General features: G+C 37.8%; 1 protein-coding gene and 1 pseudogene across 2 annotated transcripts in view; one reads left to right on the top strand and one right to left on the bottom strand.

Moving 5' to 3' along the window:
• The window catches only part of Zcchc7 (zinc finger CCHC-type containing 7), a 224,956-nt gene that overhangs the window by 69,598 nt on the left and 130,333 nt on the right, over positions 1 to 25,025 (top strand). The window lies entirely within an intron of this gene.
• LOC105943998 overlaps positions 2,784 to 25,025 on the bottom strand; it is a 76,880-nt pseudogene continuing 54,638 nt past the window's right edge.

The following is a 25,025-nucleotide window of genomic DNA, read 5'->3' on the forward strand; positions in this document are numbered from 1 at the left end:
GTGATGTCTGTGGTCTGAGGAATTCAGTTATTCCAGTTTTGTTTCTGTATAAGTAATGCAACTGAAACTGAAAAATTTTTAAATTTTAGTTTTTAGCCATTTTCACAAATAGTTCCTCCCTCTCATTTCATACTTTCTTTCTGGAACATTAGAGAATGAAATATCAAACCTCGTGTTATTACACATGGATATCTCTGGGGTCTTGCTCTCCCTTTCATCTTTTAAATGTCTTGCTAATAATTTCCTTAGTCATATCCATTCAATGATGTTTTCATTTGTTCTATATATTTTTAATTTCAGAATTTTCCTTTTGGTTCTTCATATTCTTAAAAAAAAATTGAGTGAATTTTCCAGCTGGGTGTGGTTGCACATGCCTGTAATCCCAGCTATTGGGAGAATGGAGAGTCAGGAAATTGAAGTGAAGTTCTGTCTCTGAGGGAGGGCAAGGGTAGAAGACGGGAGAAAGACAGACTTACATCCTGAGTATTTGCTCTAGTTGGAACATTTTTGTAAATTTTTTTATATGTGGAATATGTGTGTTCATATGTGAGCTAAGGTATCTGTGGCAGGGAATACATGTGAGGGTCAGAGGACAATTTTAGGAGTTGTTTTCTCCTACCTTGTTTGAGGCAAAGTCTTATTATTCACAACTTTGTCCAACAGACTAACTGGCCCGCAAGGTTTTAGAGGATTCTTCTCTCTCTGCCTTTGCTCTTTCCTTAGGCATGCTGGTATTACAGATGTTCATACTTCAATATCTGGCTTTACATGAGGATACAAACTCATTCACTCGTGTGTGGTATGTACTTTATACACTTGAGCCATCTCCACATCCCCCAATGGCTTTAAAATCTTGCAAAAAAAAAAACTTCGATAATTAAATCAGTCACTTTATTTCTGTCAACACATGTTGTCTATCCTCATAGCTTGCTGTTTTCTTGATTCATGTGTCAGATTATTTTGAATTATAGTCTGAGTGACTTATACTTTGGATCATGAGACAGTGCCATGGTGGCAGATGTTGGTACTTTTATTTATTCTTTTCTAAGCCAAACTGTATCCATCTTTAGTAAAGATACTTTTCATAAAAAATCATGTGTTTTGTCAGGTAAAGTGGCGCACACCTTTAATCCCAGCATTTGGGAGGCAGAAGTAGGGGATTGCAGTGAATTCAAGGCCAGTTTTAAGAATACCTAATGAATACCAGACAAGGCTGGGTTAGAATTAAGACCCTATGTCGAAAAACAAACAAACAAAAAAATCAGTGTGTTTCAAGCAGGACATAGGCAGATAGTCATTAACAGTACACAGGAACTTTCAGATTTCCTTCTTATATGGACTACTATAATCAGAGAGCTACTATAATATCCAGTGAAGTCTTTGTTTGAGGCTGTGAAGAGGGAAAGTTTAGATAGAGTGAGTGAGGGTTGACATTTCACATGAAGCATATTGTTTAGCAACTTCACAAGCTGACAGAAGTGAAATGAGCATGGCAGAATTATCCACCTGAAAACCCTGTAGTCCTTTAGAAAAGGAACCACTGCTGTTGTAAGAACCACCATTGCAGTGATGCAGCTGCAAAGTTAGATTATCTGACATCTGGCAAAACTCACTTTAAAAGGACCCCACAGGTCTCCGGTTTTAAGGTAGTTAAGTCTGTGTTGATGGTGGAAGGGGAGAGCAGAAAAATGAGTTCCTTTAGGTCACAAGGCATTTGTGCCAAGGTGGCTACTATGTCAATATCAGGGAATCCCTCCTCCTTGAACTTTAGAGGAATCTTTCAACACTAGCAGGGAAAGCTGTTTTTGCCATCATTTCACTGACAGTGTGTTAGTGAGACATGTTCCTTCCCCACAAACAATGAAGTGTTTGGTATACTAATGAAAAAATTAAGATAAAATACATTTAAATTTTTTTATTTTTATTTATTATTTTTATTATTTTTATTTATTTGGTAGAGAAATAGGGAGAGAGAGAGAGAGAGGGAGAAAATGAGAATGAGAAATGGTGCGCCAGGGTCTCTAGCCATTACAAACAAACTCCAGATGCATGTGCTACCTTATGCATCTGGTTTATGTGGGTCCTGGGGAATTGAATCTGGGTCCTTTGGCTTTGCAAGCAAGTGCCTTTGCTGGTATGCCATCTTTCCAGCCCTATTTATTTATTTATTGCAAACAGAGATATGGGAGATAGAGAATGGGTATACCGGGGCCTCCAGCCACTGCAAATGAAATCCAGATCATGTGCCACTTTGTGTGTCTGGTTTTATGTATTGGGGAGTCAAACCCAGGTCATTAGGCTTTGAAGTCAAATGCCTTTCCCATTGAGCCATCTTTTTCCACCTCTAAAAATTTATTTTTATTTTATTTCATTTTTTTGTTGAGGTAGGGTCTCACTCTAGCCCAGACTGACCTGGAACTCATTATGTAGTCTCAGGCTTGCCTTGAACTCATAACGATCCTCCTGTCTCTGCATCCTAAGTGCTGGGATTAATGGCGTGGGTCACCACACCCAGCTTTTACATTTTATTTTTTTATTTGCAAGCAGGGAGAGAAAGGAGAGGGGGGTTAACAGGCATACCAGGGCTTCTGGCCACTGCAAACGCCACTTTGTGCATCTGGCTTTATGTGGATACTGGAGAATCTAAGCCAAGCCTTCAGGCTTTACAAGCAAGCACCTTTAACCACTGAGCAATCTCTCTAACCCCAAATGCTGCATTATTATAAAATTGGACAAAAATAGTATTTCAAGCTGTACAATCAGTTATCACAAACACACACACTTCACTTGGCATCTCTAGCACCTTCAGCTTGCTGGGCCTGACATGTGTAGTCATCTCCATTTTCTGCAGGGCTGTTCCCATGCTTGCCAGCAGTAGCTTTTCCCTTTGGGTACCATCTCTCCTTCTTAGATTTGGGCTCTGGCTTTAAAGGAGCAGGCTTAACACCCAACCTTGCAGCTCTTCTCTGGTCATCCTTCACCTTGGCTTTAATCTCCTTCAGCATCCCTTTCAGACTTTCTTTGGGGCAAGGCGGTGACAGCATGATGTGTGTGCTAAACATGGTGGCTTTTAATCAGTCCTGGGGTCACCCTTGCTGCTGCTCATTCACACTGCTGCAGCACTTAATATCCTTTTAATAATTATTTTTATTTATTTATTTGAGTGGGGAGAAAGGAGAGAGCAGTTGTTACTATTTTAATATTTTATTTATTTGAGAGATGAGGAAGGAGAGAACAGGTATTGTCTTTTTAATTTATTATTATTTTATTTTTAAAAAAATAAAAGGTTGTACTCTTAGATCCCTCTCTTTCCTTCCCCAATTATGCTTAGGGTTATTGGTATTCATTGTGGGGACTGGGATGGGAGGGAAATATAGTCCCCCAGGTTATTTCCACCTACCCTGAGGCTCCTAGAATCTTTCTTTTTTAAATCTATTATTTTTATTATACTCAGCTTCCGTAATTATAGACAATAAACCATGATAATAACCTCCCCCCTCACTTTGACCTTTACAACTCCACTCTCTATCATATCTCCTCCCCCTCTCAAATCAGTCCCTGTTTTATTTTGATGTCATCATCTTTTCCTCCTGTTATACTGGACTTCTGTACACATTGACAGACACGGTGACGTCATGGGTGTCCTGGCTACTTTGTGTCTGGAAGAGTGCATTGTAAGGAGTCCTACCCTTCCTTTGGCGCTTCCATTCTTCCCACCACCTCTTCCATAATGGACCCTGAGCCTTGGAAGGTGTGATAGAGATGTTTCATTGCTGAGCACTCCTCTGTCACTTCTCACCACTGTAGTACCTTTTGAGTCATTCCAGAGGTCACCGCCATCTGAAAAGAGAAGGTTCTCTAACCAAAAGTGAGAGTAGCATTAATATGTGGGCATGAACTTTTTAGAGAAGTGCTTAGTGGGCAGTTTGGTGAGCATAGTATATACATTTAGTCAGATGCCAGCAGACATTACACCCCCAGGGCTCATGACTTTGTCATCATACGTTTTCAATATCAGGCATGTATTCCCTCCTCTGCCCCTTTTGGATCATTTGGCCTGGCTGGCCCAACTTAATGCTTGCAGTGTTCACTGTTGTTTATCTCCACTGATGACTTCCGTGTCTCCATTGAACTGCATGCAGCCTAGCCTTTTCAGCTTTCTGTCAGCTGGTCTACAGGGGGGAGGTTTTCGGCTCAGCTCCAGCAAGGTCTTTCAGTGATCTTCTAACAGTCTTTCTGCCCCTTCCCCAATGTTCTTGAGCCTTGGTGGGACAAGAGATATCTGATTTAGTGTTGCTTTCTCTGTAGACTCTGGGTCTCTTTTTTGATGAATTTTGAGTGACCACAGTGTCTGTTGGCCATTTCTCTGGAACCGGTTTTCAGGCTAGCCATGAGAGCAGTTCTCGTGTCACTGTAATGACTGGTCCCAGCAGGTGAGGTGGAGGTGACTCCTGTCATGGTAGACAGTCAGTTCTCTCTTCTTAATGCATTAATGTATCCTGTTTCTCTCTATTCACCATCTGTTCTACATGAACAACTGGGGAACCCAGGCATTTTTTAAAAATATTTTTATTTATTTGAGTCAGGTGTGGTGGTGCATGCCTTGCACTTTGGAGGCAGGGGTAGGAGGATCACCCTGAGTTTGAGGTCATCCTGAGGCTACATAGTGAGTTCTAGCTCATCCTGGACCGGAGTGAGACCTTACCATGAAAAAATATATATATCTTTTTATTCATTTGAGAGAGAGAGAAAATGAGAGTGCACCAGGGCCTCTTGCTGCTGCATACAAACGTGCCACTGTGTGCATCTGGCCTTATACAGGTACAGGGGAATCAAACCTGCTACCTGGCTTTACAAGCGAGTGTCTTTAACCACTGAGCCATCTTTCCAGCCTGATTCTTTTTTTTTTTGTTTTTGAGGTAGGGTCTCAGTCTAACCTAGGCTTGCCTCCAGCTCACTATATAGTCTCAGGCTGGACTCAAACTCACAGCAATCCTTCTATTTCTGCCTCCTTACTGCTGGAATAAAAGGCATATGCCACCATGCCCAGCTTTTTTTGTTAGTTTTTCTTTGTTTGTTTTGTTTTTTCTATGTAGGGTTTTGTCTTCCATCTCCTCTGAAATGTTCCCCGAGCCCTGGGAGGTTTGATAGAGATGACTTGTCTAGTGCTGAGCACTTGACTTTCCATCATGTCACCTTGATGAATTTTGGGTCTCCCCAGTTTTGACCACAGTCTGTAAAAAGAAGCCTCTCTAAGACTGAAAACAGCATTAATCAATGGGCATAAACATGTACATTTGCACCTAGAAGGCAGTTTATTGGGCTCAACAAATGGTAACATCAGGGAACAATGTCCTTTCAAGTCACAGGCTTTTGACTCAGGTTTTCAGTACCAGGCATAAATCCCTTCCCACTTACCGGGCCTCAAATCTAATCACAAAGCAGGTGTTTTATTGCATCTGTGGGTACATCTTTCCTGGCTGGTTGATAATGTTGGTTTCAGGAACCACTGCTTATTAAGACTGTTGTTAGCAGCTTGTATAACACTTTCTAGCAAAATGGCAGGTAGCCATCAGAAAGGTGGTTTCAGCTTGATTTCTCTATGTCCTGCGACTGTAGCATGTAGTAAAGCAATAGGGTTTCACCTTTAGGTTCTGATGGGTAACCAAGAACATTGACAACAGTCTGTATTGTTTGGGGGGCCTCATTGGCCTCCCTACTCAGTGGGGGAGAGACCCATTCATGGCACTGGGGTTCACTTACAACAGAGTATGTGTGCTTGTACTCAAAGAATTAAACTGGCATTTTGTGTGTATGTTAGTTAAACAAGAAAACTTGTTTTTGGGGGGGCATTGAGATATTTGTTCTTTCAGCTAAGCATGGAGAGTAAATAAATCTTCCTAGGAAATTTCGTCCTTTGTCTTCTAATTTCCTTCTACATTTCAGTCTATGTATCTTAGCATTTATTTCTAGCGAGTCCTTTTTCTTTCTTATTAGAAGTGTATTAGTTCCCTCCTACTCAGCAATGCATTTTTAAGTAAGTATATTGAAGTTGGGACTGGTGGCTCAAATACATAATTCCAGTACTTTTGAGGCTGAGGCAGGACCATCCCCTTGAGTTAAGGCCCACCTAATCTGCATAGTGAGTTCTAAGTGAGCCTAGACTACATAATGACTCCCAGGCTACTAAGTGAGGCTCTTGTAATGCATACAAAACAAAGTCTATTGAATTTTTTCTCATTAAAAATTTTCTTAATTTGTAATTTTTGTGGCCTTCATATTTCCTCAGGTACTCTTAACCCTCTCTACTAACCTCTGAGCTATTGCTAAAATGTATGGATAGAAATTATACAGGGGTACCCTTCTGAGTGGAATATGAATTCTGAGAATAATTCCAGTTCTTCCCCAAGGGCTATCTGTATTAACTGTCCTCCTGGCTAATTAAAATTCCAAAGGGTATTAATAACCATTTAAATGAATCTGATTATACCTGCAGTTGCTAAAGGTAAGGTTTGGGCTGTTTAGCTTTCTGTTAATGAACTCAGGCTTGAATCAAAACTGGTTAAAAATTTTACATTTTCTTTTTCAGTTCTGCCACTTCAATTACTTCCTTGTAACTATTATTTCCAATAATGCAAAGGCCTTTCATATTGCCTTCACAAGAAGTCCAAAACTAAGTAGGTTGATATTTATTTTATTTATTTTTATTTTTCGAAATAGGGTTTCACTGTAGCCCAGGCTGACCAGGAATTCACTCTGAAGTCCCAGGCTGGCCTTGAACTCAGTAATTCTCCTACCTCTGCCTTCCAAGTGCTGGGATTAAAAAGCAGGCACCACCACTCACAGCGTTCGTTCGTTTTAAAAATACATTCACGGTGGTTGTGAGTCTTTCAAGTCAGACTTGTAGAAGACCACAACAGCAGGTAATCTTCTAGTCAAATGCAAAAAGATTTTTTTTGTTGTTGTTGTTCATTTTTACTTATTTATTTGAGAGAGACAGAGACAAAAGCGGAAGAGAGAGAGAGAGAGGGAGAGAATGGGCACACCAGGGCTTCCAGCCACTGCAAACAAACTCCAGACATGTGCGCCCCCTGTGCATCTGGCTAACGTGGGTCCTGGGGAACCGAGCCTCGAACCGGGGTCCTTAGGCTTCACAGGCAAGCACTCAGTCGCCAAGCCCAAAAATTCTTTTTTCTAATAATCATTGTTGTAACAATGTAACAGCCGTGGCCTCCCAAGGGGCATTGTGCAGATAACAAGACAACTATAATTTCACAACTAAGGATATAGAAGAGTAGAAATTAAGTAGACAGTCTGAGAAAAGAGAGCAAGCCTTATCGAGTATCTGGTTTAGATTCCCACCATATGGCATGCTCTCCCTAACATAGTGGGTTCTTGTAAGCTACTTGCTGTTTACCTATTTACATCTCAAAAATAACAGGCATTTAAAAGGCAGGCCATCCCACAACCAGATGACTTTCCACAATTAGCAAATTCTGATCTGAATCTATTTGTTTTCTTTCACTTTTGCCCCTTGAGCCACAGAGAATTACTCCACTGTATCACATCTCCCTTATTTATTATCTTTTACCTGGCTTCACCATGTCTCTTGTTTAGAGCACATGTGGACTGTAACAGGTTATTGATATTTAGAATAATACAGAAAAATACAATATGTAGTAAACTTGATCAGAAAGTAGCATTCTTCGTACATGATTGTTATTGAGAGTCTAAAGCAAGAAAAGAAACATTCAGATGAAACATTTCTTTCCATGTAATAGGTTGTTTCTTGAAGAACGATTCCTTTTAGTGCCCGGGTGCCTGTCTCTCTGCCCCCCCCCCCCCCCCCCCCCCCGTGTGTGTGGTATGCACATTGTGTTAAAATCTAGATTCAAAGTCTAAGTCAGAAAAATTGTTTTGAGAAAAAGACATCTACTAGAATCTGCAGGGCACTCCTTCAACAAAGATATCTTTTTAGTCAATAGATGTCATCCCCAACACCTGTCTAAAATGACTTCTTTTCTTGATTACTACTTATAGATTTTTATCTTAAAAAAACTTCACACAAAATGTAAACTTTATACATTGGGATTAATCTTTGGTCTGAATCTATTCTTTGGATAAAATAAGCTTTGAGATGCTTATTTAGATGTTCAATGGAACAGTGTGGAGAACAGTAATTGTGTTTGGGCTAAAGAATTAATCCATTTAGTCATGGGAAGCATTACTTAGCTTTTTTCTTAGTAGCTGAATTGTCGTGCAACTTAGGGCCTATTTTAGGATTTTAGCTTCAAATAGAAACTTTCAGAAATAAAAGTTTATTTGTGTTGACGAGCATATGTTTTTGAATAATGATACATTGACTTGATTTCAATGAAAGTGAAATTGTTTTCAACTGGCAGTTCTTACTTTACCTTTGTATTACTTAGCTTGGTAAAATATATCTTCATTTGATAATATCTTCTAACAGAGAAAATGGTTTAACAACTAATATTTGGAGCATCTTCCAGCAGGAATCATAACTTGAAATTTTTTGATAGTTATGTCAAAATTACTTTTAAAAAGTAGTTTTCTTCCAAAACAGAAAAGCTTGCTGCATCTTAACAAGTAGCAAACCAAAGACAAACATATTTCAGAAAGCATTATTTCTACCTTAGAAGGATAATTATTCCATCTCTTATATAAAGTAGTTGTTAATGTAAGTGGTTGGACAAAAGAATTTCTGTAGTAGTACTTGTTGCATATGTGCACCTGTATTATAGTGTATTAAGATCTATAGAATGAAGAAAAATGTAACTTTGTTTTTTTAAAACAATACTTTATTTATTTATTTGAGAGAGAGAGATACAGAAATAGGCAGGGAGAGAGAGAGAGAGAGAGAGAGAGAGAGAGAGAGAGAGAGAGAGAAAAGAAAGAAAGGGCGCACAGGGCCTCTAGTCACTACAAATGAGCATCAGATGTGTGCACCCCCTTGTGCATCTGGCTTACATGGGTCCCGGGGAATCGAACCTTGGGTCCTTTGGTCTTGCAGGCAAGCGCCTTAACTGCTAAGCCATCTCTCTAACCCCCCCCCCCCCCCGTAAAAGGGTCTCAGTTTAACCAAGACTGACCTGGAACTCATTCTGTAGCTGGCCTTCAATTCACAATGATCCTCCTACCTGAACCTCCCTCATGTTGGGATTAAAGTTGTGTACCACCATGCCTGCTTATAACTCCTTTTTAAACTTTTTGCTTATTTATCATTACCTGTCTAAGCTATTAGATTTTTCCATTGTTTCAAATACAGTTTTATATGTATAGTCATTGAATATTCACTGTTTGCCTTTTACAAGAATCGACTACTGAGATGGGCATGTATATAAGGCAGCAAAAGAACAAGTCCTAGTTCTTCACCTCACTTTTTTATTTATTTACTTGAGAGAGAGAGAGGCAAATATGGAGAGAAAATGGATGCTACAGAGCCCCTAGCCACTGCAAAGTAACTACAGACACATGTGCCACCTTGTGTAACTGGTTTATGTGGGTACTGGGGAATTGAACCCAGTCCTCAGGCTTTGGAGGCAAGTGCCTTAACCAGTAAGCCACCCCTTCAGCCCCTAACTCACAGCAATCCTCCTACCTCTACCTCCTGTGTACTGGGATTACAGGTGTGAGCCACCACACCCAGCCTAGAATGTAGTATCTCATTATGGCTGAATAATATACAGTGCATGGAAATATCACATCTTGCTTATCAGTTGTTGGACATTTGAGATTTTCTTGCCTTTTGGCTATTGGGAAGTTTATGGTATAAGTAACCATGTTTTGAATTCCCAAATACAGGAATTAATAGGAAGGAATCTGTTTTGTTTAGCAAAAGTGCCTGGCACATAGTATTTAGTAAGTTTTTTTTTTTTTTTTAAACTATTTAGTAAGCTTTGGTTTGAGCTTAATTATCTTCTCATTGCTGGGACAAACATCAGACTAAAAGCAGCTGATGGAAACAAAGAGTTTATTTTGTCTTACAGTGTTGTGTATGTGTGGTTGTGGTTGTGTATGTGTATGTGTTGTTGTGTACAGTGTTGTGTATGTGTGGTGGTATGTGTGTGCAGACAAGAGTCCCATGGCACATATGCGAAGGTCAAAGGAGGAGACTGCCCTCTTTCTATTACGTTTCTGTCCTATTTCCCTAAACAGGGACTCTCACTTAATCTAGAGCTTAAGCTGATTTTGTTTTTCTTTTGGCTAGACTGACTGCCCAGTGGCATCCCAGCAATCTTCCTGTCTTGGAGTTACAAGCATGTGAGGCCCTGCTTAGCTTTTTTGTTTGTTTGTTTGTTTACATGTGGATACTGAGGATTGAACTCAGGTACTTATTCTTGCATAGCAAGTGCTGTTACCTGCTGAGGTACCTCCCTGCCCGTTTCAATTTTGACACTATGACACTTGGAGGTTTTCTGTTTTACAAAGTGGAAATTATAATACAAAGACTGTTTATAAAAGATACTTAGTACCTGGCAATCGCTCTTGTCCCCTCTGTCACTCTTGTGTATGAGTGTGTGAGTTCTTTCCATGAAAATTAAACTATTTTTGTGCTTTTGCTTTAAAAATATCTTGGGACTTAGCAGTTTAAGGCATTTGTCTGCAAAGTCTAAGGTTCCAGGTTTGACTCCCCACTACCCACGTAAGCCATATGCACATGGTGGCACATGTGTCTGAAGGTCATTTGCAGAGGCTGTAGGCTTTGGCATGCCCTCCCTTCCCCTCTTGTCTCTCAATAAATAAATAAGTAAAGATTTAAAAATCTTATTTATTTGAGACACACACAGAGAATATGAACATGAATGAGATTGAGAATGAATATGTATACCAGGACCTTCCCCCTCTGCAAATCAACTCCAGATGTACATTCCATTTTGATTCTAGCTCTATGTGGATACTGTGGAATTGAACCTGAGCTGTCAGGCTTTGCAAGCAAGAGCCTTTAACTGCCCAACAATCTCTACAGTTTTTCCCCTGTAAAACCACACTAGTACTCTTATAACTAAGTTTGTACCTGAGGGTTAGGTTTTTATACAATTTTGGATATATTCTTAAAGATGGGATAAATGCTATAGTGGTATTTGATTCTGTTGGGGATTGTTACTCTGATCTTTACAAGTAAGCATTTTTAACTACTGAGCCATTTCTCCAGTTCCATTCTGGTTTTAGTTGGGTGGTACTTTCAGTAGAAAACTGGTTAATAAAACCTAGATTGCAGTACTTCATTCCACTGTGATTCAGAAAATACATGAGTGATTTAAAAGCTTATTAAGTAAATGGATAGAGTATTTAGAGGTAAAAGGAAGCATAGTGCAACTCAAGAGACAGAATCTTCAGTCCTACAGACTGAGAGTTTAGTACAGGGAATTTGAGTTATAATTGTATATAATTGTACTGGGTGGGTGTATCCGTGTATTTGAAAAAGGAGCACAGTGTGGGGGCTAGGGTGACACCGATTCAAAGCGCTTGGAAGATGAAGTTAGAGCCTGGGCTTCATGGGCATCATGCTCAAGTTTAGTGACGTGTTTATTCATCATTTTCATGGAGTTTTTATTCTCAAGGGAAAGATTTATTTTGGGTGTTATCCTGGTTTACTTCTGAAATGCTTTAGTGTGAAATTATGCTGGAATTAGTTTTCAGGATATAAATCCCATAAATCCACATCTTGGGTAACAAATGGAATCTCTAATAAATACAAGGAATTTAAAAGAAAAACCCATTTATAAGAGAATAGCCAGTATTTATTACAAGCAGTTATTATATAGACAAGTTCTGTATACTGAGGACATTTTTGCATGCTATGTCACATCTAGCTCTCAGTTACTACAGCAGAACTGAAACATTTCTTAGAATCTAGTGTCTTTTATGAAGGTGAAGCTCTTGCACGTATACCAGTTCCTCACCTAAATGTATAAATATTTTTGTTGAAAAATTCAATCAACAGACATTTATCATGTTATGAACTATTGTGAGCATTGGAAGAAATATAGAGTTTTAATTTTTTAAATTTAATTTTTTTCTGTCTCCTTCTGAAATATGAAAAATATAACCAGAACATAAGATCTGAGACATGATCACCTAAGACACATGTTTTGTCTCTGAAGTAGCAGTTCAGGAAAGATACTATTTTGCTATACATATGGCCTCTTGCTCTAGGAAGGAAACATTTGAATTTGAATCCTGATGAATTTACTGTCAGAATTTGACTGTGTAGAGGAAAATGGATGGTATTTTAAACAAGAAAAACAGAATAGGATGAATAATTTGGAGAATAATTAATATGATCACATAATTGTTTCACTGTAGTGATAAGTTAATGTGACCTGTGAATTAGCTATTAGTAATGTTACCAATAAAATACTTAATTTAGTTCCTGGAGAGATGGATCAGCAGTTAAAGCATTTGCCTGTAGAGTCTAATGACCCAGGTTCAGTTCTCCACTACCCACGTAAAGCTACATACACAGTGGTGCATGCATCTGGAGTTCATTTGCAAGCAGCTGGAGGCCCTGGTGCGCTCGCTTCCCCCCCCCCCCATCTATTTATCTCCTCTCTACCTCTCTTTTCTCTCAAATAAAATTTTAAAAATACTTAATTTAGTCTAAAGCCCGAGGAATGATTTAACACTAGGTTGATAATTTTAGGATTGGAAGTAAATATTAACAAATTAAAATTTGAAGGAAAAGCCACCAGGACTTAATGGTGTGACTTAAAATGGGTGGCTGGAGAGAAGAGGAAGAGTGACACAAAGTTTAGAAATTATAAGTTTGTATCATTAAGAAAAATTATTCAGGCTGGAGAGATGGCTTAGTGGCTAGGCTCTTGCCTACAAAAGCCTAAGGATGCAGGTTTGATTCCCCAGTACCCATGTAAACCAGATGCACAAGGTGGCATATGCATCTGGAGTATGTTTGTAATGGCCGGAGGCCCTGGAGTGCCTGTTCTGTATCTTCCCTCCCATGAATAAATAAATAAATAAAAATTATTCTACCACTGACAGTAAGAGAGAGAACAGTTGTTAGAAGAGCCAGTCTAGTGCAATTACAGATGCATTTGAATTATCTGTATTGGACTTCAGTGAAGGAATTATGTGGTTGCTTTAGGAAACAGGACAAAATGTTTTGTTCAAAATCATACACACACACACACACACACACACATCTATACATACATAAATACACATACATATACACATGCATACATAGATTGATTTATTTATTTTTAGGTATGGAAGAAATTACAAAAATTATTTATCAGCTTTATGATTTTGGCACACCCAAATCTCTTTTGTTTTCTAGATCATACTGCCCACTGCAGAAATAGGCTTGCTGTATACTGTACATGAATAATGAAAGAATGAATCATTCTCTATAAGGCTGTTTATTATGGTAAAATTTTATCTACAGATGCAGCCACTTTGCCAGTTAGATTGTTCAAATGAGCAAATATAACTTAACATTCCATAAAAGAGGAACAATATTTAAATTAAAGAAGACCAAATTTAAAGAAACAGGTAAATGTTTTTGACACTTGTACCTTGTAGAAAATATTTATTTTCCATGTTATGTTTTACTATATTGTCACACTTTTTGTTTGGTTTTAACTATTTTGGCACTAGAAAAATTAAACATTTAACAACAGTTAAATCAGCTTTAGCTGGATGCTGTTTAAAACTGAGGATTTTAAATTTACTTTTCTTCCCTAGTATGTTCATTTTTTTTTTTACTTCCTGTGTTTCCTTATATAAGTATTGATTAAAAGCTTTCTGTTAATGAAGTTTAGTGTTATTTTAATGTCATTTGAGAATGTTATAAAAGGAAACCTCAGATATCTAAGAAATGAATGAAACCAATTTGTGTTCTTTTCTTTTGAAAAGAATTTTAGGTCTTCGGTATTTACCAAATGGCTGAATATTAAATTTCATTTTGTACACATTATGACATACCCACAGATGATATTAAATATTAGCCAACATACAAGTGCATGATGTGTTTATTTGAGTACACTGCATTGTTTTAAATTGGTTGTGTTTTAGGGAGAGAGTCACTATGTTGTATTTTATTCTTATTTATTTTAAGGAGGAAAAAGGCAGTCCAGAACAATCAGAGCCAGGCTAGAGCAACTTGTTAAACACTTTAGAATTAGACTTCCCTCCCCCTCCACACACACACTTCTGATGTGATACTTTGAAGGCAGCTGCTGCAGATAAACTCTGGAGCCCCAGATGGTGGTTGCCTAATCCTCATGAGAATTCATGTCCTGGAAGCAGCTCTTATCTCTCCAGACCTGACATTGTCTGTGAGCTTTCACTAAGGAGGGAATAATATAAACATGCTATGCATGAGTTTCGCTTCTTGAATATGTCAAAGACACAGGAAGTTACAGCAAAGTATAACAAGAACAGAGTTCACATTATTGAAAGTATTGTTATTTAAAGCACTTGATGGAAGCTTATGATGAGTGTTGGTGTAGAGTTGGGAGGAAAGGCACAATTAATTTTGTTTTGAAATACCACTCCTTCCAATATTGTGAATTAATTCAGAGATGTTGATTTGTCATTAAAGGTGCAATACCCAGAAGAATACACTGTTAATTTGATTTGCTTTAATGTAATAATTTAAAATAATCAATTCTGTAAATGAGTGCTGCCACTTTTATTTCTGACTCAGTGGTCCTTCTAGTAAACACAACAATTTCAGTATTTTGGGGCTGATGTTTTGTTAAAAAGTGTGAGTTCTGGGTCAGTGATGCCTATACACAGTTGTTTCTTAGCACAGCAAGCTCACCTTTGTTTTTTTGTTTTGGGGTAGGGTATCACTCTGGTCTTAAGTGGCCATGTCTCATTGAACACGTGAGCAGGGGCGTTAGCACTGTCGTCATAATCATGGGTAAATCATTTGTTACTTGGTGTGATGCTATGTAGGCAAAAAGGGCGATTTCCCCTTTATTGTACCATTATAAAAATTAATTAAATAAGAAATTAGTGATCTCTCATAATAAAGTTTATTTCTGTCTTTCAAATCTTATGTCTCTTTCCTCTAAACAACCTGTTCTCTAGTCCCTTTAGATCTCCCACTAGTTCTACAGTTTGCGATACCTATATTTGTTTTATACTATTTCATTTCCTTATTCTGTAGGACTCAGCTTAAATGTCACTTTTATGAGGCTTCTAGACTGTTTTTTTTTTCCCCTCCAAGAACTTTATAGCCTTCTAAACTATAGACTTTTTTTTAGGCATCATGGTACATACATGAAATCCCAGCTAGAGGGAAGAGGGTTATGAATTAAAGGATATCCACGGCCACATAGGTAATTTTGAGGCCAGCTTGAGATACATTTGCCAGACCCTAACTCTAAAATAAAGGACTGGACGCTAGATGAGGTTGTACATAACAGTAATTCCTGCACAAAAGAGTCTGAGTCAGAAGGATTGAAAGTTTGAGGCTAGCCTGGGCTATATAGGAGACCGTGTATAAAAAAGAAAACCAAATAATTCTACTGGACAAGGGTGAAGAAAGAGGTACCAAAGACCCACGTGTTCTGTAATTTTCTTTTCTTTTTTGGGTCGTGTATATTTGTGCATGTTTGTTGTTTGTGTATGTGTACACATGCATGTGGAGACCAGAGGTTGAAGCTAGGTGTCTTCTATTACTCTCTACCTTTATTCTTTGAGACAGGGTTTCTTTTTTGTTTTTAAAGAATTATTTATATTTTATTTATTTATTTGAGAGACAGGGAGAGAGAATAGGTACACTTCGGCCTCCAGCCACTGCAAATGAACTCCAAATGTATGTGCTACCTTGTGCATCGGGGATCAAACATGGGTCCATTGGCTTCGCAGGCAGTTACCTTAACTGCTGAGCAATCTCCCCAGCCCAAGACAGGGTTTCTTAATGAACCTGGAACTCACTGGTGGAGTAGCTAGCCAACAAGCCCCAGAGATTCCTTTTCTCTACCTCTCCAGCAGCGAGATTGTGAGCACACACTAACATGTGTTTATTTTTCGTGGGTGCTGGCGATGAACCGAGCTTGTCACACTTGCTCAGCAAGTGCCTTACTGACTGAGCCATCAACACAGCCCCCATACAAAATTTTTACATGGAGTTAGTTGCTGATTTACCTTTGGTGTGTTTGTCACTTTTTTTTTTTTCCTTGTTTTATGAAGTCCTGTTGCTTTTTGGTTGTTGTTATAGCCTGATTGAAGCACTTTGACTTGTATATACTATAGATGCATACCCACCCAGGCACACTGAATTTCTTTCTTTCTTAAAAAATTATCTAATTCCGCGCATGTGTGTATGTATGTGTGCGCGTCTCTTGCTGGTGCACATTGGCACATTGAAAGCCCATTCAGGTTTACATGGGTGGCTGAGGACTTGAACTTAGCCTGGTAGGCTTTGTAAGTAAATTCCTTCTGAACTTATACTGCTTCCTGTTCCCCTTATATTTGCTGCACCCCCCTTCTGCTTTTGGCCTGGGGGAGTCCTGGAAGGCTCTTTATTCTGCAGTATATTAAAAGCTCAGAGAAAACATGTCTTAGATGATGCCATTCTTCCTATGAAAGTGTGTGTGTTCTTGTGCACGGCCAGGGTCTCCTGTCACTGTAAACAAGTGCCCATCCGTCTTTACAAAGGTGGCTAGGGGAATTGAATCCTTAGCCAGCATTTTGGAAGCAGGCTCTAAAAGCAAATAACCTTTAACCACTGAACCATCTGCCTAGCCCCAATACCATTCTTTGTTATGATCTCTCATCACATTGTATTCCTTTTTAATTTTTTTTTTTTTTTTTTTTTTTTTTAGGTTTTGTGTGAGGTAGTCTCACTTTAGGCCAGGCTGACCTGAACCTCACTCTGTAGTCTCAGGGTGGCCTCAAACTCACTGAGTTTCTTCTACCTCTGCCTCCCAACTGCTGGGATTAAAGGCATGCCCTACCACACCTGGCCTGTATTCCTTTTTGAAAAAATAAACTAGATGTGGTGGCACATGCTTTTAATCTAGCACTTAGGAGAGACCATACATTCAAAGGCAGCCTGGACTACAAAGTGAGTTTCAGACTAGTGTGGGCAAAAAATAAAAATAGAATAAACAGGTTAGAATGATGGCTCAGTTCTATACACTTGCTTGCAGAGCCTGATGATCTGGGTTTGATTCCCTGGTACCCATGTATAGCCAATTGTGCAAAATGGTGCATGAGTCTGGAGATCCTTTGCAACAGCAAGAGGCCCTGGCATGCCCGTTTTCTTTCTCTCTCCTTTTCTTTCACCCTTCTCTGGTTGCAAATAAGTAAATTAAAATTTAAAAAAGAATACACACAAACAAATATTAATGATTTGAAACCTAGTTAGTTGATTCTTGTTTTTTGCCGTTATTTCTCTTTCTCTGTCTCTCTTTGTGGTGCTAGGGCCTGAACATAGAGGTTTGTCATGTGCTGCATTACTAAGCTATTAGTACTGGCCCCATCTTTTTTCTATATATATCCTTTTTGTTCTACACATCCCCTTCCACCTTTATTATCATTCATTTCTACTTCTTTTTCTTCCCATCACTATATATCATTACAAAATAAAAACAAGCCCCAAAGACAGCATAAAGGGCCTCAACTGTGTATAGGTCCATTTTGTGCTTTAGTTCTATAATACCTGTTACTTTAATGAGAATTAACTCCATACTTCCTCCTACATTAGTAGATACTGTTCTTTTCTCATATACCTTCATTATAATCTTAAAGCACAATAATCTCAGCTGTTTTTGTAGAGTTTTGTTTGGTTTATTTTGTTATCCTGTCCCGTTCCCCCCCCCCCCCCCCCCCCCCCCCCCGCCAGGTAGTGTTTTGTTCTAGCCCAGGCTGACCTGGAATTCACTATGTAGTCTCAGGGTGGCCTCAAACTCTTGGTGATCCTTTTATCTCTGCCTCCCAAGTGCTGGGATTAAAAGCATGCTCCACCACACCCAGCTCTGATTTCATTTTTTTTTAAATATTTTTTTATTTTCAAGGAGAGAGAGAGAATGGGTACAGCAGAACCTCCAGCCACTGTACATGAACTCCAGACACATGCGCCACTTTGTGTATCTGGCTTTATGTTATGTAGGTATTGAGGAATTGAACTTGCACCCCAGTGGTTAGGCTTTGCCGGCAATCATATTAACCACTGAATGATCTCTCCAGCCTTCCCCCCACCCCCCACCGAGGTAGGGTGTTACTCTATCCCATGCTGACCTGAATTCACTATGTAGTCTCAGGCTGGCCTCAAACTCCCTGTGATCCTCCTACCTCAGCCTCCCAAGTGCTGGGATTAAAGGCATGTACCACCATGCCCAGCTTCCTCTTGTTTTGATATTGCATGTTTCACTAAATACAACTCTGTAGTCAGCATTTAAGGCAATTCATAATATCCTTTCCCTAAAACACACAATTAAAAATCTTTCTTGCTCCCTTTTGTATTCCTTCTACTTCAGTCTTCTGGTTTTCAAATAGTTCTTCCCCACTTCCTAGGGACTCTCTGGAAAGATGAAGGAAATTAGCTCGGACTTTGTCTCTCCTTTGTTTTCTTTTAGTATTATTTAAAAATCAAGCTAAACTAAGCTGGAGGGATGGCTCAGCAGTTAAAGGCACTCACTTGCAAAGCCTGATGGCTTGGATTCAATTCTCTAGTACTAAAGTTTAGATGCACCAAGTGATACATGAAACTCTAGTTTGTTTGCAGTAGCAAGAGGCCCTGGCACACTCAGTCTCTTTCTGTCTTTCTCTCTCTCCTTGCAAATAAGTAAATAAAAATTAAACCAGTGACATAGCAATGAAAGGCTAGTACTTAAAAAACTAGTTATACCCTGGTGTGGTGATGCATGCCTTTAATCCCAGCACTTGGGAATCTGACATAGGAGGATCATTGTTAGTTTGAGGCCATCTTGAGACTACATGGCAAATTCCAGGTAAACCTGATCTACAGTTAGACCCTACTTCAAAAAACCAAGATAATAATAATAATGATAATAATAATAAAAGTTACAAGCAACTTAGGGATTTTTACATTCAGCACTTAAAATCTTCCTCCTTTTAAAAAATTTTTAAAGTTTTTTAAAAAACTTTTTATTGACAGGATCCATAATTATAAATAATAAACCATGATAATTCCCATCCCCACTTTTCCTCTTATAAATCTACACTCCATCATATTCCCTCCCCTTCTCATTTAGTCTCTTTTATTTTGATGTCATCCTCTTTTCCTCTTATTTTGTAGATCTTGTGTAATGGATAACCAGGCCATTTTGTGTCTGGAAAAGTGCATTGTAAGCAGTCCTACCCTTCCTTTGGCTCTTATTCTTTCTTCCACCTCTTCTGCAAAGGACCTTGAGCCTTAGAACGTGTGATAGAAATGTCTCAGTACTGAACACTCCACTGTTATTTTCTTGGCCCTATGTTGACTTTTTTTTTTTTTTTTTTTTTTTTTTTTGGTTTTTGAGGTAGGATCTCACTCTAGCCCAGGCTGACCTGGAATTCACTATGGAGTTTCAGGGTGGCCTTGAACTCACGGCAGTCCTCCTACTTCTGCCTCCCAAGTGCTGGGATTAAAGGCATGTGCCACCATGCCTGGCCTTATGTTGACTTTTGAGTCATCTCAGTGGTCACCAACATCTCACCAAAACTGAAAGTAACATTAATATGTGGGTATAAACAGTAAGTGAAGTGCTTACAGGGCAGTTTGGAGGGCATAGTATATGCATTTAGCTAGACAGCAGTAGGTGGTACTCTCCTAAGGATCATGACCTCACCTGACATAGGCTTTTGACTAGGTTTTCCATATCAGGTATGTATTCCCTCCTGTGGAGGCCTCTAGTTCAATTAGACAGCAGTTGATTTCCCCATAACAGACATGCCACTATTGTACCAGTTAGCACATTTGGCCTGGCTGGCTATTTAAAAAAAATATTTTATTCATTCATTTATTCATTCATTCATTCATTCATTCATTTATTTATTTATTTATTTATTTGAGAGGGAAATCAAGAAAATGGGTGTGGCAGGGCCTCCAGCCACTGGCAAATGAACTCCAAACGTATGCACCACCTTGTATATCTAGGGTACATGGGTACTGGTGAATCGAACTTTAGTCCTTAGGCTTTCAGGCAAGCACCTTAACCACTAAGCCATTTCTCCAGCCCCATTTTTAAGGCTGCAATGTCCATGGCTGTTTATCACTATTAATGACTTCTCACTCCCATAGGGCTGCATGCAGTATAGTTTTTCCCAGCTTTCTGTCAGCTATTCCCTTCCCCATGTCTCCCTGTTTCTCCAAACAGTGTTACTAGCTTCTATGCCCTTTTGCTAATAGTATACCAATGCTAATTAGCCTTCTGCAGCTATCGATACTTTTTGCCAATGTTTATATTATAAATGTTAAAATGTATAGAGAGTAGTTTGTTAGTTATTGTTTTTACATATTTCTCTGAGACACACTCCCTCCTCCCCTCAGCTCAGTGCCTCTCACATACTAGGCCAGCAATCTACCACTGAGCAACTCCCCAATCCTTGGACTATCTTCCTTTCTTCCTTTCCTCTCCCTCCCTCCCTCTCTTCATGTTTCAAGGTAGGGTCTTGCTCTAGCCCAGGCTGATCTAGAATTCACTGTGTAGTCTCAAGCTGGCTTTGCACTCAACAGGGATCCTCCTACTTCAACCTCCCAAGTGCTGTGATAAAAGGTGTGTGCCACCACACCTGACTTTGGCTTTTCTTTTTAATAACTACATGATATTCTGTAGAATACTTTAAGCGATGTTATATCTTTTTTGGGGGGGGGGGTTTCCGAGGTAGTGTCTCACTTTAGCTCAGGCTGACCTGGAATTCACTATGTCGTCTCAGGGTGGCCTTGAACTCATGGCAATCCTCCTACCTCTGCCTCCCATGCGTTGGGATTAAAGGTGTGTGCCACCATGCCCAGCTACATCTTTATTTTTATGCTGAGCTTTTCAACAACAAAATTGGTTTAGGAACATCAAGTTCTAAGAAGGTATAATAAGGATAATCACAAATTGTGTATTTGAGTTTTGACTATTTCAGGAATTTGCATTTGACAGATATATAATTTTAAACTGGTTATTATTAATTCTACCACAAAGACCCTATCTCCAAACAATTTTTGAAGTTAAATGTCATTATTGCTCAACTTGATCTATCAGTGCCCCTCCCCTCTTTGGTTATAGGAGGTAAGCAATTATTTTAGCTAGAACAAAAATTTTAACTAAAACTGTATAGCTCTGTGGAATATAGAAAGAAATGCTAGCAAAACAAGTAAGAAATATTATAATTTAAAAAGCAGGTTATTTAATGCAAAATAGATCAAATGTAGTTGAATTGCTTTATTGATAAAATGGTATGAACATTGTCTTAAAAACTTTTAACAGGCTGTCAGATTTCAAATGTACTTTTTATTTAGTGATCTTGTATCTGTACATACTGAGTCAACGTTAGATTCATTAGTCTGCAGAGTAGATTTTCCTAGTTTTGGTTTTTCTAGGTAGGGCCTTCCAGCAGGTTACGTTTATAGAAGGTTGTGAGAACAGTCCTAGCCGCGCAGTTGCTCACGATCGTACAGTATGTCAGGCTTTCACCTCCTGAGGTCTCCGGTCCTTAGTGTATACTTGAATTGTTTCAAAAATTTTTCACTTCTACAATGTTCTGGTTTATTAACTTGCACATTCTTTTTAAAAGCATATGTGATGTAATCATACATTCGTTTAATAATGCTGTCTTCAAATTTACATTTCCCCAAGTCATTGCAGAGCAGATCAGCATTGAAAAGCCAGAGGGAACTGGAGATGAAAAACATTTTTCACTTAAAAGTTTTTTTTTTTTTTTTTTTTGGCCCTTAATCAATATTTGGTATGATGTTTGCTCAGTGGTGTTTGTGTATGTTCATGTGTATTCATCAACCAAGAAAATTACTTTCCATCATAGATATTTCATAAAGTATCATTTATTCTGTTTTTCTTCCCCAAAAGACATTTGTAGCCCAAATTTGCATATCTAAGTGGCAAAGCTCTAAACTTCAATTATACAGTAGCTTAACATAAAATCATATTACAACACTTATTAACACATTTGAGTATACTGTGTAAGTTCAGAATATGAATTGTCTAGCAGTGAGCAATGCTGTATTTAGTTAATTTTTGTTTTGTTGGTTTGCTCTTATGTTAAGACACTATATTCTATAAATGATATTGCTTCCAGCCATACAGAAAAGATTATGTTGAATGAATTATGCAATTTGAAAATGTTATATCTTTGAAATATTCTATGAGAGCTCAAACTTTTCAACTGATTTCATTTTGTAGTATCTTTATAGATTCTATTCATTTTAATATTATCTGAACTAAGACTTCTGATCTGTTTCCAAATCATGAGCTATTTTTTTGAAAATATATGAATGGAATTAGTTACCTGGTAGCAAACTGCCTCTAGGCTCTCATACCAACATAGAATTCTCCTTTGGTGTTATACCAGAATTAATATTGTGCAATAGTTATTGAAATTTTTCTCAGTGAAAATACATTTGAAGTATAGGAAATACTATTTTTTCCCAACATTAATTAATGAAGTTGAATTTCAAGGCATGTACTTCTTTTGTTTTTCACGGGGTTGAATTATCAGTCTTGTGAAGCAAATATTACCTAAGCAGTTGAAGAAAGGGATATTTCTGGTGTAATCCTAGAAATTAGGGTAAGAAAATAAAACTTTATTTTGTAGATTAAAGATCTATGTTATTAAATTTTAATAACATTGATATTCTACTTGCTTTATGAAACCTTTTATTACAAACAGTTATGAATATGAACATCTCATTTGACTACTGATGAACAGAGGGGAAAATCTAAATTAAAACTTTAAATACCACTATTTAATTACCCAAATGGCTTTGACTGTGTTAAAGAGTGCCTGGGATTATTCTGTTTTTCAATTTGTTTTAATGCTTCCTTGGTAAAAGCTGATGGATTCCCAGGCCCATTGCTGTCACTGATGAACTATATAAAGATAAATGACATTATGGTAAATTCCACTTAATGACACATTTTTAATTTTCAGAACACAGACATTTTCAGGCTAGTGAATGAAGGCTAATTACCTCAAGATCAGAACAAAATAACTCCTCATTTCGAAAGATAATAGAAAAGAAATGTTGCAGATTAATGATGCTATTTATCTTTAAAGGGAAAAAATTTTATCTTTATCCAGATAGCGTATCTCCCTGAGGAGCATGGTTATAAAATGAATCTGAAGTCGCAACTTAATAGGTTATTAAAATTGTGAGTGCAAGCTCTCCTGCTTTAGTCTTTCCATAAATTTAAATTGAAGGTCTGCTGTATTCAAAAAAAGAAGCAGCTTGTTTATGAGGCCAGAGGGAGCAACCTAGGTTACTCACAAAAGATTCACTTAACCTCATTCTACCAGCTTGCTTTTTTAATACTCTGAATGAAACTAAACAATTTGAAAAAGTATTTTGAAAATTTGTGCCACTCCTAATTTATACCTAAGTGAAAGGACCCCACTTGGACTTGATGAAGCTTAAAATAAAGTAAAAGGTAAATGCTTGGTGCCTTTACTGAATACATATAAATCAGCTAGTGATCAAATTTGATTGTACGTTTTTACATATGTAGTTTTGAACATTTTAATTTTGTTACCTAAGGAGAAAATACCTTAGCCTTTGAGTGTATCATTTTGTGGTCACAGTGTCATTTATGTAGGAGTTGTTCAATAAATCATTATTCACAGTTAAAGGATTAGCAATAATCCTTTTGCTACACTCCCACACAAGTAACAGAGTAGTCACTCAGATAATATTACTTGAGTTGGAGCCTTCAAGCTGCTCCTGACATTTAAACTCCCATCTTTTGTATTGGTAATATAATTATTTCTTTACTAATAAAGCCATGTAGCATTTTCTGTAATTTTCATTGCTTCTATATCTCTCATTCTTCTGAGCCACAAAAAAATGTTGATAACCAGCATACCTTTAAAATGAGTTTGGATAAAAATTGCATTATACCATTGTAAGTCATTATTTTTCCCTTTGTAGTTTTTTGTTGTTGCTTTTGGTTGCTGTTGCTATAATTGTTTTAACTATTAGGGACAACAGTGAACTGATTGCTGTCAGCATCATTGTGAGGGGAAAGTTCTGTAAAAACATCCTATAGACCAGTCAAAATTAGGATTATTTGTAATTATAATTGCAATGCAGTTTGGTTTTATGTTAACTGTGAAAGCCCTTTATTTTTAAAATGTTCTTAAGTAGCTGGTTCTGTAGGCTAGAGGTAATTTTCAGGTCTGATAAAATTTTAAATTATTGAAGTCAATCACATTTATCAAAAAAAAATGAGAAATTCTATAAAATGAACTTTGTGTTAATTCTTCTTTTCTTTTTTCTCTCTCAGTTCTGGGGACCAAACCCAGGACATCCTAGGTAATTGCTTTACCACTGAGCTATAACCCCAGACAGTATCTCACTGTTCTTAATATTGTTACTTAATTTATTGTATTTGTTTTAAGTATCCAACACTATTCCCTAGCAGGCTTTCTTTATTCCTTATTTGCTAAATGTGTATTCATTGTGCAATCATTTTAAAAAAGTTGATAAGAATTCTGAAGTTTATGTTTTAATTAGATAATTTTCATTATGGAAATAAAATGAATAATTTTCTTGATATTGGCTGAATTTGCCTATGTAATGGTCCTAATTCCTAATAAGAATACCTGTAAAAGAAAAAAGAAAGGAGTATATTTTGTTTGCAAGAGAGATTTCTCTAAATCCATTTTCAAATGTAGTGGGTAGTATTTGCTTTAAGTCATGGGAGATATGCTTTGACTAAACAATTGGTATGTATAAGACAAGTGTAATCTCAGAGGTTCTATTCTCCATTATATTGGAAGTCATTCTACTGATGAAATAAAATAAGAAAAACAACTAAAAGGTATGTATTTGTGGAAAGATAGTAATAAGATAGTCTTTAATT

Source organism: Jaculus jaculus, chromosome 1 (genome assembly GCF_020740685.1).
Source record: "Jaculus jaculus isolate mJacJac1 chromosome 1, mJacJac1.mat.Y.cur, whole genome shotgun sequence".
In the NCBI taxonomy this organism is placed as follows: domain Eukaryota; kingdom Metazoa; phylum Chordata; class Mammalia; order Rodentia; family Dipodidae; genus Jaculus; species Jaculus jaculus.